Here is a 13,783-nt window from a genome sequence, read left to right as displayed (position 1 = left end):
GCCTCTGTGAGAGCAGTTCTCTTGCTGTCTGACTTGTATTCATGCTACCTGGACAGGAGCTTCCTGGGAGCAGGGACTTTGCTTCACCACTTTTTGGGGGCCAACGATGGATTCATTAGGATTGATTGCAGATATATCAGTATGGGATGTTGACTTTTACTATATTTGGTATATATATTTTTTAATGTTCTCCTCTATTTCTGTTATTGAAATTAGTTAAAATGATCCTTGAGATCGGCTCCCCGTGGGCACTCACTAAATGCTCTTCACTCACTTCATTCTCTTTCATTGACATATGTATATAGATATATTTTTTTTAACAATTAGAATAATAGACTAGAGTACTGAACATAGTGCTGGGAGCCTTAGCGTCTAGTTTTATTCTACCACTAAAGATCTTGGGTGGTCACTTTCCCCCTCCAGGCCCAGGTTTCCAACTTAGCAGATAAACTGAGTCCATAAGTCCATAAGTCCATAAGAAGATTAATGGATGGCTAAGATTTTGGAGTCACAAACTCTTCTGAGAAACATTTATGGGCCCTCTCCCTAAAAATACGTAGAGTAAGTCCCCTACATATGAACCTTCAAGTTGCAAACTTTCAAAGATGCAAACGTGCATCTGGTTCCAGCAAGGAACCAGAACCTGTGCCATCAGCGTCAGCCATGAGTGAAATTGCAGCTCGCCGTCCGTCTCCTATTGCTGGCGATCCTTCAGCTCTACCATCTCCCACCTCCTCTCCCTCGTCCAGTCAGTAATGCTTCTTGCCTGCTCACTCAATGTCAGCCCCTATATGCCAGCCGTTGTACTGTAATACTGTACTTTTCAAGGTACTCTACTGTCAGATTAAAAATGTTTGCTTTATTTTTTGTATTTGTTTTTTATGTATTATTTGTGTGAAAAGTATTACAGTACAGTACTATATAACCGATTGTGTTAGTTGGGTACCTAGCCTAACTTTGTTGGACTTATGAACAAATTAGACTTACGAACGTGCTCTCAGAACAGAACTCGTTCATATGTAGGGGACTTACTGTACTGTAGCCTTTGGACTAGATGCTCTTGAAAATCTCTTTCAGTTGTAACAACTATTACCATGACAGATGCTAGGCCCTAGGTTAATTACTTTTTATGTTTTGTCTCATTTACCGTTCACAGTAAACCTAGGAATAATGTTCTCATGGTTTCCTTTATTACCTCTATTTTTGTAGAAAAGGAAACTGAGGCTCAGTGTCAGCCAGCTAGTTAGGGGTAGAGCCGGACCCAGAAACCTGCCTGCATAGAAGCTTCTGTGTGCAAGGCAATGTGGTAGCATTTTGGGGGTAACAAGGATAAACTTAAAATCCCCAAAATTGTACCAAGTTACATATTAAGTTACAAAAACAAAAAAGAGCACAGTATAAACACTCCCTTACCTATTTTAGTAATTTCAGCAAAAATTAGACTAGTGAATGACATTAGAACTTGGTTTGTTTTCATGACTCTTCAATCATTGAGCCAACATCTGACAACCAGATTACTCAAGACTTGCTGGATACTTCAAATAGCATTTTCAGGGATGTTTTCCCCAAATGATAATACAGATTGATGGATTTTCATGGCATATACAAGGAACAAAAAGAGAATGGAATAAATGCAATAAAATTGTCATCCTTCCCAACATTTTTTCTGCCGAGATTCACTCTGGATTGCATTTATGCAATCACATATTTGAGAGCAATTAAAAATCAAAATAGCAAAACATTTCCTGGGTAATCCTGTCAAATGAGAGATGAACAGGGTCATGGAAGGAAGTTTCTTACCCCTCTAGTGAACCAAAATCTTTGTTTGACTTTTCATTCAACTTTATGTGTCTCTTTGAAAAGTTACTAAAACCTGTGATAACTAAAACATTTCCAGATTTCTGAATTCTTTTCTATTTGCATGTTTCCCTACCAGGGGTGGAAGGATCAAAAGCAGTGGCTTCTGATGGGAGGCTCCTTTTGGTGGAGAGTGGCCAGTAGACAGGGACAGTCCCCTTCTATTCTTGCCGCTGCTGGTTGTCCCCAAGGACCTGTTTTGTTGTTGTTTGTCTCTCTCTCTTTTTTTTAAAAATTTTCTTTTATTTTTTTACTTAAGGTCTCAGTTTGGTTCACCCTAAAGGGTGGTGGTGACCTAAGAATTATGACAGCTGGGAGTATTCCTAGGAGACCTGACACTTGAAGCCAGGGCTTATGAAATCAGAGGCTTGGCCTCTTCAGCTTTGTGCCCTTTGTGTCTCCCTTTGCTCATTTGCTTCCTGACACCTCACTCCAAAAGTTCCCAGTTAATTACATGCAGAATCCTGAACCATCATCAAATTTGAAGTTAGGATGTGCAAAGGCTAGGATGTGATGAGAAACAGATGACCAGATGACTGTGCCATTAGCAACATCAGTTAAAATCTGCAAAATGGGTTTTTTAACCAAGGGCTTCCTATAACCCTGATTTCTCTATTTGAATTTGTTGGTGGGGAAATAGTTCTACTTGTATTTAGACAGTTAAGAGACTAAGCTAGGGAGGGAAATCACAGAAGCAAAAGATATAGATACTTAGAAAATATAAGGATACTTAGAACTAGAAGAGACCTTGGGCCATTTCTGTCACAAGATGCCTTTTATTTGTCCGTCATAAAAGAAGCTTGGGGCCCTATCCCTGCAACCAGAACACCTTGTCATTTATCAGCGGTGTGGGGATGGAGCGCGAGAAAGAGAGAATGACTGATTCATTTTCCCCAATTCCAGTAGGACAGAGACCCAGGCAACAATAGAGGTAACTGTGCTAATAGAACCCTTAAAACAGAAAAAAGGGAGAAAGAAACAAGTAGGGCTGGATTTTAACGCCTCCCTCGGAACTGCCTACCTAGCAGATAAAGCCGGTAGCTGATAGGAGCCTTCAGTCACAGTGGGTGCCACCTTTGCCACATTTCCAGCTATTTTTAGTCAATATCACTATAACATAATGGCTTCATGTATTTTTTTTGCATATTGATATACTCTTTATTCCCGGTGTCTCAAATTTTCACAGAATTCCAAACCAGTAGTGGGTGCACTTTCAGTACATTCCTTAGTGGCATTCATTATATAAAAGAATGAGAAACTCATCATGAGACTTTCTAAAAGAAGGCAAAAATAAAACAAAAATATTTGACTTATGTGTCTTCATTTTCTTTTCTTTTTTTTATTAAGGTTTAGTTGCTTTACAATGTTGTGTTAGTTTCAGGTGTACAGCGAGGTGATTTCATGTATTTTCATGTACGTCAAAAAGCGCTAAAAAGCAAGTATATCTGTGTGTGTTGCTGAGGACGCAAAAGTGAGAAAGAGACCATTGCTGCCCTCAAAGTGTTCACAGTGCAGTGGGGTGAGTAGATATCTTAACAAAGATCACGGCCATATTGGAGGTTGTAAAGCATGCAATATGGGCACAGATGCATAACCTCACCCAGCCTAGGGAAAGGAGAGGTAGAGACATAAGCACAGCTGAGTCGAATAGATCGCAAAAGATCATGTATCATTTAAAATGAGAGCAATATCTGCAGAACGTCTAGGAATTAACGTACCAAGATTTACTCAAGTCCTTATGGAGAAGTTTCCATAAGTCTATTAGCAGACCTAAAAGAAAACCCAGGTAAGTATTTATGAATAGGAGACCTTAACATTGGAAAGATTCAATTGAAAACCACCAAATTAATCCATAAATTCAACGACATTCCAAGCACAATTCTAGCAGGATATTGGGGATAGAGAGAGAGGGTTTGACAAGCTCATTTTAAAATTTTATGTGAAAGAACAAGGTCTGTGTTACCTCCCACCGGATATTAACATATACTGTAGTGTCAGAGCAATAAATAAAAGGTGTGACGTTGGCCTTGGTGCATACATATAGACCACTGGGTCTCTAATTAGGTTACCATATAGGCTGCACCTGGTAGAATGCCATCAGGAAACAGCTGTATTTCTCTCCCATCTCTGCCTTCAGACAAATACACTCTCTCGTAATCTCCCATCCTGGTCCCTTGATGATACCACAAACAGATCCCCCCTTGTTATTTTCAGCCATCATTCTGATATTAAGAAGTTATATTTATTATGGTGCATCTGTATTAAAATGTCTATTTTTTAAATTTTTATTTTATATTGGAGTTAGTTGATTAACAATGATGTGTTAGTTACAGGTGTACAGCAAAGTGATTCAGTTGTACTCATTCAAGTATCTATTCTTTTTCAAATTCTTTTCCCATTTAGTTTATTACAGAATATTGAGCTGAGTTCCCTGTGCTGTACAGTAGGTCCCTGTTGGTTATCTATTTTACATATAGCAGTGTGTACATGTCCATCCCAACCTCCCAATCTATCCCTCCCCCAACCCCAGCCTTTCACCCTGGTAACCATAAGTTCGTTCTCTAAGTCTGTGAGTGTTTCTGTTTTGTAAATAAGTTCATTTGTACCATTTTTTAGAGATGATCATACGAAGTGAAGTAAGTCATACAGAGAAAGACAAATATCATATGATATCACTAACATGCAGAATCTAAAAAAAAATGTCTAAAATGTCTATTTCTTATCTAATTAGTGGTTCTTCCTTTTTCATCTAGTTCAGGTCTGACAGACTCGGGCATCTCACGGTGGGAGGGTCACTCGTATGCTGAGGTTCTGGTTTCCAGGGAGATGCAGTCAAGCCCAGTGGGGTGAGTGCATCATGGCTGCAAAGGGCTCTGGCCCGTTTTCAGTGCGTGCCATCTCTGGCCACTGTCAGATCACTAGCCTCAAACCTGTGGATCCAGATTCAGGAAGCGTCTGTCTGGGGAGCTTATTTGAAAAATTCCAAAACTTGTGACACAACCCCAGAGATTCTAATTCGAATCTCACAAGTAGGGCCAGCCCAGGTACCTTCTGCCTCTCCACAGTACTTGAGTACTTTGGTCATTTATGAGAAAAACATATATATATACACAGGTATTTGCTGTTTAAAAATACAAATGGTATTTACAAATATCTAGTTGTTATGTTAGTTACTTAGCCCTCCGAAAGCTATCTTTATATATTCTCAAGAACCTAAAATGAATATTAACATTAGAACTGCCATGGGCTAAGAATACAAATACAAAGGCCTGAGCCGCTTTCCTTGTGGATATCTGTAGTGTTTATGGTAAGTATAAACTGTGTTTCGAACCTTCTTGTTCTCCAGTCCCCCTCTGTTTTTCCAGGATGTTTCATGGGATTCTGGTCCTTTGTATTCAGGGGTCTTCCCTTTGGGTAATACTGGACCTCATGAAGCTTCCTAAGCTCTTGCTGAAAAGCCACTTTTTTTTTCCTCACCTTAAGCCTTTACCCAGTATTCTGCCACGCCAGAACATGTTCAGGCCTCTCAAGAGGTCCTGTTTCTCTAGCCTCCCTCTGCTTTTGATAACGATGCCCATTCTTCACCTTCTATTCTATCAGGCCATCCTCTTTCTCCTCAACAACCTGCCCCCACCCTGTCCCCTGCCAGACTGATGTGTGGGCTTCTCTGAGCATCCAGTACCTTCTCTTTCCGCAGCTCCCATGGCTGCATGTACACGATGATTGCTCCCAGAGGTAGTTCATGGGCCGACACAATTGTAGAGCAAGATACGATTCATTTCAAAACGATTTTGAAAGAGTTGCAGAGATGCCTACATATGCGTATTGGTTAAGGATATAAAATAGATAATGAACAAGGGATAGGGCTGATGCAAAAAGTTTGACAGCTGAGGTCTGACTGTACTCATTAAGGGGGCTGCCACAGTAGCTCGGTAGGGAGCAGCCTGGAACATTAATAAGAGGCTCCCTGGCCCAGGAGCGAGGGATCTGGATTATAATTCACTACCTCTAACCAGCTGAGTGAACTTGAATAAGTCATTGACCTCTGTGAGCCAGGAATACTCTCTACCATCCCCTTCCTCCCCTCAACTTCAGTGACTCTTCAGTGTTCTAAGTCCTCAGACCTTTTGTGGTGTCATGGATCAGTGGGGTTTTTTTTGGTTTTTGTTTTGGTTTTTGTCTTTTTTTTGGCCGTGCTGCACGCATGCGTGCAGGATCTTAGTTCCCTGACCAGGAATTGAACCCATGCCCCATGAAGGGGAAGCGCGGATTCATATCATGGGTCAGTTTTAAAAATTGGGGGAACTGATACAAGAATGACAACTTTATCTTTTGTCAAGTAAGGACATTAAAAAATTATAATCTCTGACATTCATATCTTATGAAATAAAAGATATTTTAACATCCCCCCAAAATTAAGTAGGAAAACTTATTTTAAAATAAAAGGACATACGTAAGTATGTAGGTAAATACAGACAAAGCTCCTTATGTAGTGATTCTATGTTTTTTCTCAGTTGGCTGCGGTATAGGGGAAAATCTTTCCAGCTGGGGATGAATAGGTGACTAGAAGGTGACAGTGGTGCTGAGCATGTGAGGCAGGTCCCAGGGCACAGAGTCAAGGGCCAGGAAAGGGTCAGAATCCTTGCTTGCTGACCCCAGTGGAAGATCCAAGTCCCTTTATCCTTGAGGCATTCATCAGGTGAGTTGGAAGAGTTTTCTAAACATCATGATGAAACCGGGAAACACTTTCCTACTCATTTTAAGCTTCTCTTATGAGTTTAATACATTTATTTACAAAACCTTTAGGTAATGCTTTATAGTAATTTCCTTGGCATTCTGAAATACAGCAGTCTACGCTGATTCAGGAAGCAATGATGATTTGCATCAATTTAATTGTCTCTTTTGAGACTTGATATCCATGGCAAACATCTTGTTCTGCTTTGTTCTTGGTGGTTAGCGTTACTGTATACATCCCATATGGGAGTTAGAGAGATTGTGGGTGGGTGAATAAAGGAAAAAGCATTCAGACTAACCTCATGGGGCAGGAATAGTGAAGGAGTGAATCACAAGAGATTTGAAAGGTTTCCCTAGGTTTGGAGAAGAACCATATCTGGGGGGCAGGGCGGGGGTGACAGATCTTCACATTCTTTGATTCCCACAAAAATGTAAGGCTCTTGGCTTTCCCTTGAGAATTTTGATACAGTCGATGAAGATTAGAAAGTTGATTTTTTCATATACACAAAACACAGTCTTGATTTGGGGAGTTGAGTGGCTAACTTGATTTTGAACTTGTTTACTGCTGGAAAATAACGGCTTCCTGTTTTTGACAAGAGAGCAACATCAAAAAAGGTTTACAAATGAAAATTAAAAGGTTTCTTGGACCGCAAATACGCTAGCAATATTTTGGAAATTGGTCCTAAGTGAATCTGAAAACAGAGTAACTGCCCCCTGAAAGGCACATGGGCTTTGGTAACTTATGTGAAAATTGTTTAATAAATGGCAATTTGGTCTAAATGCAGCCTTTTAATGAAGGGTAGGAATGTCCTCTTAATAGCCAGCTCTGTTCATTCTGTTTTTCAGCTTTCAGGGGAGTACAAAGTATGAGGATAGACTGTTTCTTCATGACAGTCTTAACAACCTAGGACCTCTCTAGGAAAGGTCTAACTTAGAGAGAAGATAAATGCTAATTTTGGCTTGAATTTCAGTGTTTGATGCATCTTTGTATACACTCAGTTACAAATTTCGGGTCTGCAATGGGCTAGGTTCTGAGGCTACAGAGATCGACAAGATACAGTCCATCAGTCTGTCACCTCATGAAGTTCACGGTCTAACGTGGAGGTCAGCAAACTTTTTCTGTAACAGACCAGATAGTAAATAGTTTAGACTTGTGATCCATAAGCTCTCTGTTGCCATCACTCAGTACTGTGTTGTACCAAGAAAACAAGCATAGCATAACATACAAGCAAACAGGCATGGCTTGTTCCAATAAAACTTTATTTACAGAAACAGGCAGCAGGGAGGATTTGGCCCATGAGCTATAGTTTGCCAACTCCTGGACCAGTGATAGAGATAGCTTTTAGGAATAGGCAATTGTAACACAGGGTAAGATGTTTTATAATTAAGCTGTTCTGGGAATCCAAAGGAAAGAATCAATTCATTCTGGGAGAAACATGGAAAGTGCTTTCAAAAGTAAATGACATTAAGCTTTTTTTTTTTTAATTGGGGTATAATTGCTTTACAATGGTGTGTTAGTTTCTGCTTCATAACAAAGTGAATCAGTTATACATATGTTCCCATATCTCTTCCCTCTTGCATCTCCCTCCCTCCCACCCTCCCTATCCCACCCCTCCAGGCGGTCACAAAGCACCGAGCTGATCTCCCTGTGCTATGCGGCTGCTTCCCACTAGCTGTCTATTTTACGTTTGGTAGTGTATATATGTCCATGCCACTCTCTCACGTCGTCCCAGCTTACCCTTCCCCCTCCCCATAGCCTGAAGTCCATTCTCTAGTAGGTCTGTGTCTTTATTCCTGTCTAGGTTCTTCATGACATTTTTTTTTTCTTAAATTCCATATATATTTGTTAGCATACGGTATTTGTCTTTCTCTTTCTGACTTACTTCAATGATAAACAGGACTGGGCCAATGAATAAATGACTGTTTACTTCCCTTCTTAGCAGAAAATGTTCTCAAGTTCTTTTCATAACAAAGGATTTTTATTATAAAATTTCATTGCAGAAGTATTTTCAGAAGAATTAGTTTTATTACTTGATCAAGTATCAATAAACTGGTAAACAAAAACCTGATAAGTAATATCCAAAGTAAGTTTAAAGGGCCATCTTCTTGTATGACCATATGATTGTAGATGAGAATTCTGAAATCTCAAATATTTGATTTGGGAAGGAAGAGAATTTAATATCTGATCTTTTAAATAAGGATTCAAATGGCCTTCTTTACATGATAAAATAGCCAAATTTTCCAGTTTGGCATGGGCATTTGTTACGCAGCAATAACAAATTACAACATACTTAAGAATTCAAAACAATGTGTGTTTATTATCTCAGAACGTACATGGGTCAGCATTGTGGCCGAGGCTCAGCTGGGTCCATCGCTTAGGCCTCACGAGCATGCAACCAAGACATGGACTACATTGCATTCTCTTCTGGAAGCTCAACTGGGGCAGAATTCCCACTCAATCTCTAATTTCCTCGTGGTTGGAGGATTGAGGGCCCGGGCTTTTTGAGGGTTGTTGGCTAAAGGCTGCCCCAAACTCCCAGTAGCCACTGCAGTTCCTAGCGGCCTCTTGCACTCCGTTGTACCTGGGTTTCTCCAGCCCAGCCTCTCCCTTCATCAAGCCCACAGGGCAGTCTCTGGCTCCAGTCTGTTCAGACAGATTCTTATGGAACAGAACTTAACCATGGCAGTGTTATCCCATCACCTTGGCTATATTTTATTGGATAGAAGGCAGTTGCAGGTCCCACCTCCACTCAAGAGGAAGGAATTAAACAAAGTTAAACACCAGGAGGTGGGGACAATGGGGGGGCGCCTTAGGGTCTGTCTGCCACAGCGTGCCTCCTTTTCTGTGTGGGCTGTGTTTGGTTTTCCTGGTAAACAAGGACTTCCTTTATGAGCAAGTATAGCCAGTGACTGTGGAAGAGTCGAAAATCACAATCCACCCTGTGTGCCAGACACTAAAATATGGTATTTCCTTTTTATAAAAGAGGTTGTTGGGATGCATAAAAGTTAAGTATTAATAAATTACGGAAGATACTGAGAGCTCTGATTTGAAGCAGGTCTGGGTAACTTCGAAGCCTCTTCTTTTAATCAGTATGGCAGGATGTGACCCTAACTGAGGATGGACTGAACCCCTCAGTGGACAAGCTCACATCACAGCGTTCTGAAACTACAGGTTTGCCTTGTGCTCGAGTGTTGTACACAAAAGCATCCTTACTCACAAAGGACCTAAGGAGAGGATGTGGAAAGGCAGTGAACGTTTGTAGTCATCGCTCAAAATGAATTTTCATCCCGTGCATGTAAAGGATGAAGAGCGTCGTCCTTGTTAATTGAAGATAGTAGCTGATGACTGAACCTCTCCTCAAGGAAGGTTCACTTGGGAAGATCTGGGTGGAGAATGAATGATATTGGTCGGGGTAAGACCAGGCAGAACTATGGTATCAAACTCCAAATGCTCCGTAGCTTACAGCCAAGGTCTTAATTCTTGTTCACACTCTGTGTTCCTTGAGGGCCCTCTCTTCATCCTTGTCATTGTCACTCCAGGCTGCTCCAAACTGGTGGAGCAGCTGTCTGGAACACTACTTGCCACCATAGCAGAGGGAAAGAACGCTCCAGAAGGTCTCTAATGGCAATAAACTGTAGGAGAGAAGGGACACATGTCATTTATGCTCATGACTCATTAGTCAAAACTAGTCACTTGACCCCTCCCTCCCACAAGTGGGCCAGAAGGTACAAAGCTATATTGGGCCTAGAGGCACGAATGACTAACAGTGTTTCCATCCAGAGTCTCTGCCTTCCAAGTTAGAGATTGACACAACAGCTTCCCTGACCTGTTATTTTATAGGTAAAGAAACAAAGGGACAGGTAAATAATAAAATAGAAACAAAGTGCTGATTCTCAAGTCTTTTTTTATTCAATCAAAAATGTAAAGCAACGGTATGTTCTGGAAATTAATCCAGTTGTTGTTGTTGTTGTTGTTGTTTGGTAGCAGTAGAGTCGGTAATGCAAATTCAGATTTTGGTGAGTTTCCAAGGGCAAGCAAATGTGATCAGCAATAATGAAGAGAAAAGGCCTGGTATGCCTTGGGAGTTGAGAAGTCTGCTCATAACAGCAAGCCCAGGGTGTTCACAAAGAGCAAGGGTAAAATGTTCCTGTCCAAGTCCACGAAGGACTCCAGATACGGGTGGTGTTCACGTTGAGAGTGGATATGATGTTGGCATTCATCAACACTAATGCTAAGATAGTTTTGTGAGATTCTGGCTTTTGAAATGAAGCTTTTCAATTGCACTGGTTAATAACTACAGCATGAGTCTGGGAGTGATAACATATCCTGTTAATAAAACTTTATGTATGAGTATTTTAATGAATTGTTTCAGTATACAGAACCTCCAAAGAGAGCCAAGTTAGTGGTTGAAAACAGAGTAGGTTTCGGCCCTTACTAAGAAACTCAATGCTAACAACTGGTACAAAAATCAAGATGAAGAAAGGGACCTGTCCTACACACTAGCATTTTTGGAAGCCATTCTTTTAGACACTACGTTTTAAAATTTCCAGGCGGCTGTCTGTTGCTAGAATACCTACACACTTCGTGGAAGCTTTATTTGAAAATGCTGTGTACCTTGTCTAAAGGGCCAGCTGGGATGCCAGAAATAGTATCGGCTCTATTTATGTCTTTGGAGTAATTACAGTGGAATTTAAAGACTTAGTTTATAGATCCAAGAAGAAGATCTTCTGTGTACACTAAAAGGATGAATCCTTTCCAGACGACTTCTCATTTGGCTAAAGAAGAGCTTGCGGACGCATTTCATAACGTCAGCCAAAGTTGTTTTTTAGCAAGACCTGGGTGGGATTCTTGCTGTTGATATCCAAATTAAAAAAAAAAAAGCCTTGATTTTAATCTATCCAAGGTACTTTGTTGTAGTTATGAAACCATGAATCAATTTTAAAGCTTTCACAGATGAAAGGAGATATTGAGACAAGTGCCTGCTATCTTTTGTTGAATGGCGGAAAAATATGTTAACCAATTTCCTGAGGGCTTTGCCTGGTGGACTTGACTTTTGTTTAGCTAATGTCTTGTTGGAATGCATCTCTGTTTTTTCCTATTCATGCCCTGCCTCTCACCAAAGGCCAGCGTGTGCATGTGTTCAAGGAGAAAGATGCAGTGTGTGTGGTCAGTGTATTTGTCTTCTCCTTGCTGGATGTAGGCTGGATTCTGCCCAGAGATGGGATGCTAAATACTGATGAAGCTGATGCTGGACCTGAGGGAGATTACATGATAGTATGCTTTTCGGACAAAGAATGAAAGAATGCTTATGTATAGAATCTGTTATACTGCCCACTTTCCCAGTCTTTTTAACTATAAGAATAAAAATTAATTCATACTAAATGTGTCCTAGCACACAACAAACCTTTGAGAGAATTCATTTTCATCAACCTCTAAAAAGATCAGGAAAACTGCAATCCATTCATCCTCTTAAACTTTCCTGTGTGTTCAAGAGTCCCTCTTCTTATTATAAGCAATAACAGTGACTTACACGCTTTGCTTGCTTACTTGGTATCAGACACCTTGTTTGATCCTAGAGGCTGCAATGATTACTAATCTAAACGTAGTCTTTGTTCCCGCAGATCACACTTTGTACTGTCCCAAACTTTGTCTAATCCTTAAGACAAAACTTTAATGTTGGTATTATGAGCCTCACTTTCTTGATGGAGAAACTGAGTCAAAAGAGGTTGCGGGGCTTCTCTGGTGGCGCACTGGCTGAGAGTCCGCCTGCCGATGCAGGGGACGCGGTTTTGTGCCCCGGTCTCAGAGGATCCCACATGGCGCGGAGCGGCTGGGCCGGTGAGCCATGGCCGCTGAGCCTGCGCGTCCGGAGTCTGTGCTCCGCAATGGGAGAGGCCACAGCAGTGAGAGGCCCGCGTACCGCAAAAAAAAAAAGAGGTTGCGTATCTTTCCTAAGGCCGTAAAGCAAGCAAATGATCAAGATTCAAATGCAAGGCTCTCTAACTGCCTAGCCACCCCCAATTTCTTTTCCAGCAGACTTTCCCTGTAACATAGAGTCAAATGGATTTGGGAGTCTTCCAGCTAAAATTATCGTGGCCTATTTTGTGGAAATGGAGGTCTCCACCCTCACTGTGCTGGTTTGTGCTGTTGTCGATCTGGTTGAGCTAGGCATTATGCTTGCCCAAACCCCCTTCTCTTTATTGTCCTGGGCTAGCGTGGCCAGAAGAGAAGCTTGTGTGAAATTTGGGAGGCAGGAGTGAAGCAGGGGCCATTATACTCTGAGGACTTTTCATGGTTAGATGAGATACGCAGAGGGGCCCAGGGTTCCTGCCGGACCTTGTGCCCCTCCCCACCATGGACAGAGTTTCCTCCAGACTTCAGACCCGGCCCACAGAGGCCCAGGCCCTGTTTGATTCTTGCCTGCTGACCCACAGAGGTGGGAGTCACACAGAGATCAGAGCTCCCTAGATCTTTCAGCGAGTGGTCTCTTTCTAAAGGAATGTCCTTCGCTTCTCAGATTGCCCTGTAAGATCCATATTATCTCCCCAGGCCAGTGCTTCCAGCGATGTCCCAATGGCCTCTCTGTATCTTCTTTCCCCAATTCCTCCCACAGTTATTTAAGGTCCACTTCCTATGAAAATCCCATATTGCATGACACTGAGCATGGTTCTTGTTCTCTTCTAGACATATCCATTTATTCAACTGTTGGGAAACCCAGCATTAGCGGAAAGAAAACCCTACCCTGATTGACAGACACTGTCTCAGCTCAGCTTCGTTTGAAGATGGCCCATTGTGGTTTAGGTAAGTCCTGGTGCCACTTCAATTGTCACAAAAGGATGTCACATCTGTTGTCAGCGCAAATGATCATGTATCTGTCATGAATCGGGAACAAGAGACTGAAATCTTTACCAGACAGTCTTACTCTCACTGATTTGCTGCCGACCTTTATTAAAAGCTCTATTAAGAGAATTTAATTCATGGAGGTTACCTTCCTATGAAAGTGTTAAATTGAAGGTTTTAGTTCAGAGAATTGCATTGGCCCGACTGTTTAAAGTATTAAACATATTTGAATTAGTTACTAATGATTACAGATTGGGAGATTTCATTGAAAAGTCTGGATTTTCAATTTCTTTTTTAAAAATAGAAAGCTCCCATATTACTGGGCCCACATTCCTAAGTTGCAGTATGCAC

At 41.3% G+C, this 13,783-nt stretch overlaps 1 long non-coding RNA gene across 4 annotated transcripts in view; it reads left to right on the top strand.

The window, feature by feature from the left end:
* The window catches only part of LOC307192065, a 238,336-nt gene that overhangs the window by 150,510 nt on the left and 74,043 nt on the right, over window positions 1-13,783 (top strand). For all 4 annotated transcript variants that reach the window (XR_013829952.1, XR_013829953.1, XR_013829954.1 and 1 more), the window contains exon 5: window positions 13,277-13,393. This is a non-coding gene — a long non-coding RNA (uncharacterized lncRNA). The remainder of the gene's footprint in view (window positions 1-13,276; window positions 13,394-13,783) is intronic.

Source organism: Stenella coeruleoalba (assembly GCF_951394435.1).
Source record: "Stenella coeruleoalba genome assembly, chromosome: 9".
Classification (NCBI taxonomy): domain Eukaryota; kingdom Metazoa; phylum Chordata; class Mammalia; order Artiodactyla; family Delphinidae; genus Stenella; species Stenella coeruleoalba.
The sequence above is the reverse complement of the archived record's forward strand: the minus strand, read 5'-3'. Positions and strand labels throughout refer to the sequence as shown.